The sequence below is a fragment of the Myiozetetes cayanensis genome, unplaced genomic scaffold (genome assembly GCF_022539395.1).
Source record: "Myiozetetes cayanensis isolate MyiCay16 unplaced genomic scaffold, myiCay2020 scf4, whole genome shotgun sequence".
Taxonomy (NCBI): Eukaryota; Metazoa; Chordata; class Aves; order Passeriformes; family Tyrannidae; genus Myiozetetes; species Myiozetetes cayanensis.
In genome coordinates this window covers 51,240,556-51,248,329 of record NW_026087631.1, presented here as the reverse complement: position 1 = coordinate 51,248,329, position 7,774 = coordinate 51,240,556, and positions in this window count along the sequence as shown.

The following is a 7,774-nucleotide window of genomic DNA, read 5'->3' as shown; positions in this document are numbered from 1 at the left end:
ATTACATTTTTTTCCTGGATGAGAAAGGCTCAGTCAAGGAGATTCATTTTAGCTGAGAAATACTTATCCTTCTTGGATAAGAAAAACATCTTCAAAATATTACTTATGAAAGTGGTGCTGCTTTGTCAAAGATAAAGTTTGTACTTCACAGATTAAACAAACTTCAGAACGTGACTAAGATTTCTCAATACATCTGAAATTATATTCTGTAAAATAAACCTCAGCATTGAAAATACAGTGACAAATGTTCTAGTAACTCTGAGTTGAACAGGAAATTTGGGAGAGGAGGAAAAGGAGCTGTTCCTTGGGAAGGGTCACTGGGAGAACATTGCAGCTGTGGTAGAGGCTGCAGTATCGTGTCCTCTGCAGATCTGGCATGGGACTAACCTGGGCCACAAGGGTGACACCTCCGAGCAAAGTACAGCCACAATAACTGTGCAATGTTTTGGAAAGGAGACTGTTCTTCTGCAAGACCACTGGGACTTTCCAGAGAAGCTGCTGCAGCTGGCAAAGGCAAACACTTGGATTCATAGACATGGACCAGAGAGGCTGCCTGGAGCTATACTGACACCTGCATGTGGCTCTGCTGTTGACGTCTTCTTGCACCAACCCTCAAGAGCAGAGGTGCTTTTGGAGAATCCACAGAGGATGCGGGCAAAAATTAAAAAGCTCAGCAAATGTCCAGTACATCTCCTAACACGAGAGTAATGGCATGTACCTTTGCTGGTTTCATCCTCCCATAGCCCTTCTCTCTTTCCTGGGAAAAAGCTTTTTCCCCACTTCTTGGCCCTGACTGCTTTGTGTAGATGCTGGGTTGAGTCACAGGCAGAGCTGGTAGTGATAACCGCCCTCAGGGTAATCTCGGTGTCTGAATATAATGTTTGCTTGATCATTTGTAATCCGCTAAACTGCAAGTTTCACAACCTTTCTCTTAGTCGATGCCATAAATAGAGTTAATGCAACACTTATCATCAAGCCTGCATGATGCTGATAGGCTTTCAGTTCATAAATCACATGCATTTGTCATCCTTCTAAACCACCCAACATAACAAATCACACATCTCTTGTGTCAAACTGCCCAGAGTTAACAAGCTATGCTTACTTCACCTTATGGAAAGTTCAGCTCTATTTAAAGCCAATTTAGACACACACAGGGAAGTAATAGAAATGATGTTACAGAGAGATGTATGGTGAATGTTGGAAGAGGTTTCTTCTACCCAGCACAGAGCTGAGGCAGATAAGTAGTAACAGAAATCAGTGATGTAGATGCCCACAGATGGAGATGACCACAAAGTGAGGAGTCCTGGGCTAGGCTGGATCACGGACTGCTGGGACACCTGCCTGACACTGTAACCAATACAAGAGTAAAGGAACGAAGCACAAAATGTGATCTCAGACTTGATGCTTCTGCTGCTGGGAATGCTCTCCTTCAGCTTTCATTGCAACTCTGACTCGGTTCTTGCAAAAAGGACATATCAAGTCATTGACAGGACCAATATCCTTACTTTATTCATGTTGAATTCTACCTTTCCTAATATGTCTGTAGTCCAGGTGCTTACATGGAGTTTCCAGTAGTGCTGATGCATTTTGTAGAATAGGTGGTTATCTGTTGATAACTGCCATGGCAACAAGCAAACTCGTTTCTCATACAGCCTCGAAAACAGTCCCCAAATGCAGTCATAGTCATGACCACAGCCACAGTTACCACCCTGAGTGATCTGGCAGTCACACTTTGGGCCCTGTAGACAATGAGGGCTTTGGATCTGTTAGTAAACTTCACATTTATTTTTCTTGGTCTCCACTCCGGGTTGCCTCCTGCCCTCATCCTGGACAGGGCAGTGACCATTGCAGTGGGATACGATGGTGAGTGGATGTTCTGAGTGTGTTGATAACTTGCCCTTATCAAGAATGATAACATGAAGCATGATATAACCTCTTAGTAGAGAGAACACCTGATGAGTACTACAGGATGTGGTTGCTAAGTTCCACAGGTTTGACATGAAGTATTCACTAATGGTTTGCAAATACTAAGTATGGATTTAGTTACTCCAATGTTTTCTGTAGTGACTTTTGGTATGAGGGAACTGGACCAGAAGCAGAAACTCCCTATGTGTTTGGCTTTGGCGCAGACAGTTTTTGAAGCAAAATCTTGTGCGAGTGTATATCAATCAATACAATTTCCTAATGGCCTTCAGAGCTGTGATTTGCCATACAGTCTTGCCTTTGCATTCTTCTCAGTGGAGTTATTGCAAAGCAGTAATTGACTGCTCACATGCAACTTAGCAAAGATGGGACCAAAAATTTAGCCCTTGCTGTAGCATATGTGACACTTCAGAGCCACTAGATTTCTTTCTCACTATAATCTGGGCTAACTGACCCCACTGTTCAGAAATAATATACTATAGGATTTACAAGTAGTTGCATGTGTATAATAAATTACAAGTAATATATAGCAATCCCCTACTCTTCAAAGACACAGACATTTGTAGGAGACCTGCAGCTGCCAGATAAAAAGCAAGGACTGACCAGTACTCCATCTCTGAGACACCATGAGGGAAATGAAAAGCTAGTCCCTGAATGAATTATGAGCCACCGTGAGAAAGAGCATAAAGGAAATAAATGTAGCTCAGCACAATGTTTAGAATCATAGACTCAGCCAGACTGGAAAGGACCTCTGAGACCATCAAGTCCAACCCTTGATCCACTACCACTGTGGTGCCACATCCAGTCTCATCTTAAAAACCTCCATGGATGGAGAATCCACCGCTTCCCTGGGTAGCCCATTCCAATGACTGATTACTCCCTCTGTAAAGAACTTCTTCCTAATATCTAACCTAAACTTCCCCTGGTAGAGCTTGAGACCATGCCCTCTTGTCTTTACTGATAGCTGCCTGGGATAAGAGACCCCCACCTGGCTCCAGACTCCTTTCAGGGAGTTGTAGAGAGTGATGAGCTCTCCCCTGAGCCTTCTCTTCTCCAGGCTAAACAACCACAGCTCCCTCAGCATCTCCTCATAGGACTTGTCTTCCAGTCCCTTCACTAGCCTCTTCTTTGGACCTGTTCCAGCACCTCAACATCCTTCCTGAACTGAGGGGCCTAGAACTGGACACAGCACTCCAGGTGTGGCCCCACCTGGGCTGAGTACAGGGGAAGAATCACTACCCTGGTCCTGCTACCACACCGTTCCTGATCCAGGCCAGGATACCATTGGCCTTCTTGGCCACCTGGGCACACTGCTGGCTCATGTTCAGCCTCCTGTCAGTCCAAACTCCCAGGTCCTTTTCTACCTGGCTGCTCTCCAGCCACTCTGTCCCCAGCCTGTAGCACTGCAGGGGTTGTTGTGGCCAAAGTGCAGGACCCGGCACTTGGCCTGGTTGAACTTCATCCCGTTGGAATCAGCCCAACTCTCCAGTCTATCCAGGTCCCTCTGCAGAGCCCCCCTGCCTTCCAGCTGATCGACACTCGTCCCTCGGCTTGTTGTCATCTGCAAATTTGCTAATGGTGGGCTCAATCCCCTCATCTAAATCATCACTAAAGATATTAAACAGAACTGGGCCCAGCACTGATACCTGGGGGACACCACTGGTGACTGGTTGCCAACTGCATGCAGCCCCCTTCCCCACTACTCTCTGGGCCCAGCCCTCCAGTTCCTAACCTAGCACAGAGTGCCCCTGTCCAAGCCATGGGGCTGCAGCTTTTCCTGGAGAATGCTGTGGGAGACGGTGTCAAAGGCTTTGCTGAAGTCCAGATAGACACATCCACAGCCTTCCCCTCATCCACCAGGTGGGTCACCTGGTCATAAAAGGAGATCAGGTTGGTCAGACAGGACCTGCCCTTCCCAAACCCGTGCTGGCTGGGTCTGAACCCTTGTCCATCCTGTAGGTGCTGTGTGATTGCACTCAGGATGATCTGCTCCATAACCTTGCCAGGCATAAGGTCAGGCTGACAGGCTTGTAGTTTCCCAGGTCCTCCTTCCGGCATTTTCTGTGGATTGATGTGACATTTGCCAACTTCCAATCATCTGGGACCTCTCCAGTGAGCCAGGACTGCTGGTAAATGATGGAGAGTGGCTTGGTGAGCTCTTCTGCCAGCTCTCTCATCACCCTTGGGTGGATCCCATCTGGTCCCATTTTGTGAGGATCCAAGTGGCTCAGCAGGTCTCTAACTGTTTCCTCCTTGATTACAAGGGGGCTATTCAGCTTTTTATCTCTGTCTACAAGTTCCAGAAGCCAGCTGTCCTCAGGACAACCTGTCTTACTGTTGAAGACTGAGGTAAAAAAGGTGTTAAATACCTCAGCCTTGTCCTCATCTTTGATAACTCTGTTCCCATCCATGTCCAATAAAGAAAGGAGGCTTTCCTTGTCCCTCCTTTTGCTATTGATGTATCTGTAGAAAGACTGATATGCAGTTGACATGACATGAAGTTTAAAGAAGTTCAGATGTCTCACACTGTGTATTACCCAATGTGGCATTTCTCCACCCAGCACTGAGCAGTAGTGAGAAATCAGCATGAACTGCAAGGATGGATGCCCAAGGCAGGAGAAACCCTCTTTGCTGGAGCACTCACACTGCAGTCTCACTGCTGTTCCTCTCAGTTCAAGAAACCACGAGTCACAGATAGCAGAAGAGCCCTGCATGCAGCAGCCGCCAGGAACATGCAGCACCCAGGCTGATCCCTGGAGTGGAACCAGAGGAAATATTAATAATATAATAGTTATAAACTTAAACATGCTTAAGGTCCCAGTGTTAGAGAGAGGTTTGGTCCGCTCCAGTTGCTATGCCAGCAGTCAGGCTGCAGCTGAGGAGTGAGAAGTGCTGTGTTAGCGAGCTGGGGACCTACGGGACACTTTTGGAGAGCAGAAAGGGTTCATAACACCTGGCCCCTCTTTGCTTCAGGGAGGGATCCCTAAGAAGTGTTTGTAGCTCAAGTACTTCTCACTAAGAAATCTCAGTATCAAGCAGGTCATCCACATTCTTCCTGTAGCAACTACTTTACCTTTTAGGAAGAGAAACTGCTTTTACCACCTGTATTATAGCACAGAACATTATTCAGTCACCACAAAGGAGGGTAAAATGCAGTTTATTTCTCCACTGTCTTTATTCAACCTTATTTTCTCCATCTCTTACCACATCTGGGATCTCTTCTCTGCTATAGTAGCTCACAAGACACCTACAAGCTTTGAGCACAAGGTGGAGGATTTCCGTTGTGGGGCAGGTGGGTCCTCCAAAGCATGTGGCTGAATGGCATAAAAAACTCACCCAAAACACTGCTTTAACAACCTGCAAAGGCTGTGGTACCCCAGCAATACCATCCTGAGCTGCAGCAGAGACGGGTGTATCCTCTCACCTGCACAATGGCATCCCATCGCTTCTGCCAGGAAAGAGGCTGTTCCCAGGGTAAGTTACAATTATTAGCAGATCAAGGTGTCAGAGCATGAGAGCAACTGGATTGTCTAGCTTGTAGCAAGGTGTGACTGGGAATGCATTTTACTGTGTTAAAAAATTTGTTATTAACAAAAAAAATTATCCTTCAGAGTGTTAACACTACTCAATCCCATGAAAGAAAAATTACGCTCTCCTCATTTGCCCAATGTATCACATTGAAGGTGCTTTTCCCTTCAGAAATGCTGCAGGGATATTTTGAACCCTGTATACAATGATTTTTCTTCACTTTGTTAGCTGTGTTCTCAGCTCAGTTTCCACTAGTGATTTTAACAAAAGCAGCATTTTAGCAGGCAAAGGGGACCTGTGATACCCTGTGAGGAGGCAGAAGAGTTGAGAAGATGGCCTCCTATCCTCCCTCATCCTCTGACAGCTGGCACATAGGCCTGGAAGATGAATCCCATCTTTTCCCTTGGACTGGTCCCTTTTGGGATCTATTTGCCTGAATCAGGCACAGAGGCTCTTCAGGGCAGATTTCCTGCCAGTAGCAGCTGCACCTCTCTGCATGTGATTTCCTATCCCCATCCCAAATACTTGCTTTCCCCAGGCATCAGAGCTGCACAAAGGGAAGCATATGAGTTTGGAGGCTGAGGACAGCCCTGTGTTTGAGCACACAGGAGATTACCCTAGCCACTTGGAGACCTTGCAACAAGGCTGGGCAGGATGTCCCTGTGCTTTATCAGCTCCTGCTGAGCCCAGAGCTGAAAAACAAAATGCAAAAAAACACCTTAGCACCTCTGTTAAAATCAAGCTGCATATCAACAGCAAGGGGTGTTTGAGTTTAGCTTGTGCACTAACATTATACAGAATATTTTTACACTCAAAACAAACTCCTACAGGTGTTGCACAGAAATTTCAGTCACCATAGGTCCTGTGTGAGTAATAAATTACAAGACATGTGAAGGTGGCTCCTATCTTCCCTCTTACCGCCTTGATCATTAGAGAAGGACATCCCCTCATCTTGCTGAGGGCTTCCTGCTTATCTGGGCACCACCACCAATGGATGTCGTGCTAAGCCCAGGCCTCACTTATTCATAGGTAAGAATTTAAAATACACTGGCATCACTGTTGGTATGTTTCATTCTGAGTAGATCACCTCACATCTGGTTTAATAGATAGTCATAATGATTTAACTACAGTGGCATATCTCCTTGACTCATTTTGGGAGCTGAATTTAACCAAATCTTCCGTAACTGGTCAGATTCACACAAATCAAACTCTCTCTCCTTTACTGAAGATTTTCAAGGACTCATGTTAGGAAAACTTTCCTGTCTCACCATTCAGGAGGCATTCTGGAAGTCACACTCCCACCACCAGAGACTTTAACTCCTGTGACTGAAGCCCCTTCACAGCAGGCTGTCCAGTGAGCTGATGGGTCCTCATTTAACTCTCTGCACACCCTACATTCACATAGTCAGACTAGGTTTCCTTACCAGCTTGACCCCAGGTTTCCTATTGCAGAATCTCAGACCTTTGGTTCCTTTAAGTAATTTTATCATGGTGTAGCACCATCTCAAAAACCTTATAATGGTGCCTCTGAGGAGGGACCCTGAACAAAGGAACCCCTGGACTTTTATAATAACTCTGAGTCTGGGATCTTCTAGCTGAGTCCTCGGCTCCTGCTGTGTCTCCAAGTGTCTGGTCACCTGGCTGGTGCCACAGGTGGCTGGGCCTTTTGGAATTCAAAGGATTGGCAGCTCACAGCTTCCGCCCTCAGGCTCAGGCTCCTGCCCCCCATAGCTCAACTTGCAGCTGATGCATGCTGAGCTGAATGTACTCCTAAACCCTCAGTATCTGAGGTCTAGTCTGGGGACTGGTAGGGAAAACTGGGACACCCCAGCCAGAATTGGGATTGGATTCTGCAAAATGCCTTGAAGACAGGGAATGGAGGGGTCAAGCAGTAATTCTAACCTTATTTGTCTTTTCAGAGAGTGAACATAAGAAAAGTAAGGCTGGGCTTCCATGCAGCCCCTTCTGGCCCTGCAGGATCCTGATGGTCTCCAGGGCACCTCCCTGATTAATCTCCCAGCTGTCTCTAAGGTAAATTGGGATTAAACCATGCAGTTTTCCAACTAAACTTGTCATTCCTAAGGAACTTGAATGGATTTCAGATTCCAAACTCCCTTCTGATAATCCTTGCATAAAATGACAGTATTTAAACAATGCAAGGTAAACATATGAAGATAAATGAATTCAGTCTTGGCTCGTGGGGTAATTAACTACTCAGTTGTCCAATGCAGTTTTATCAACTTTTGAATGCAGCTTGATGCCAAAGTTCAAAAATAATGTTTTCCATTTTCTTAGGGATTTTTATGTTCTTGAAAGCCATACA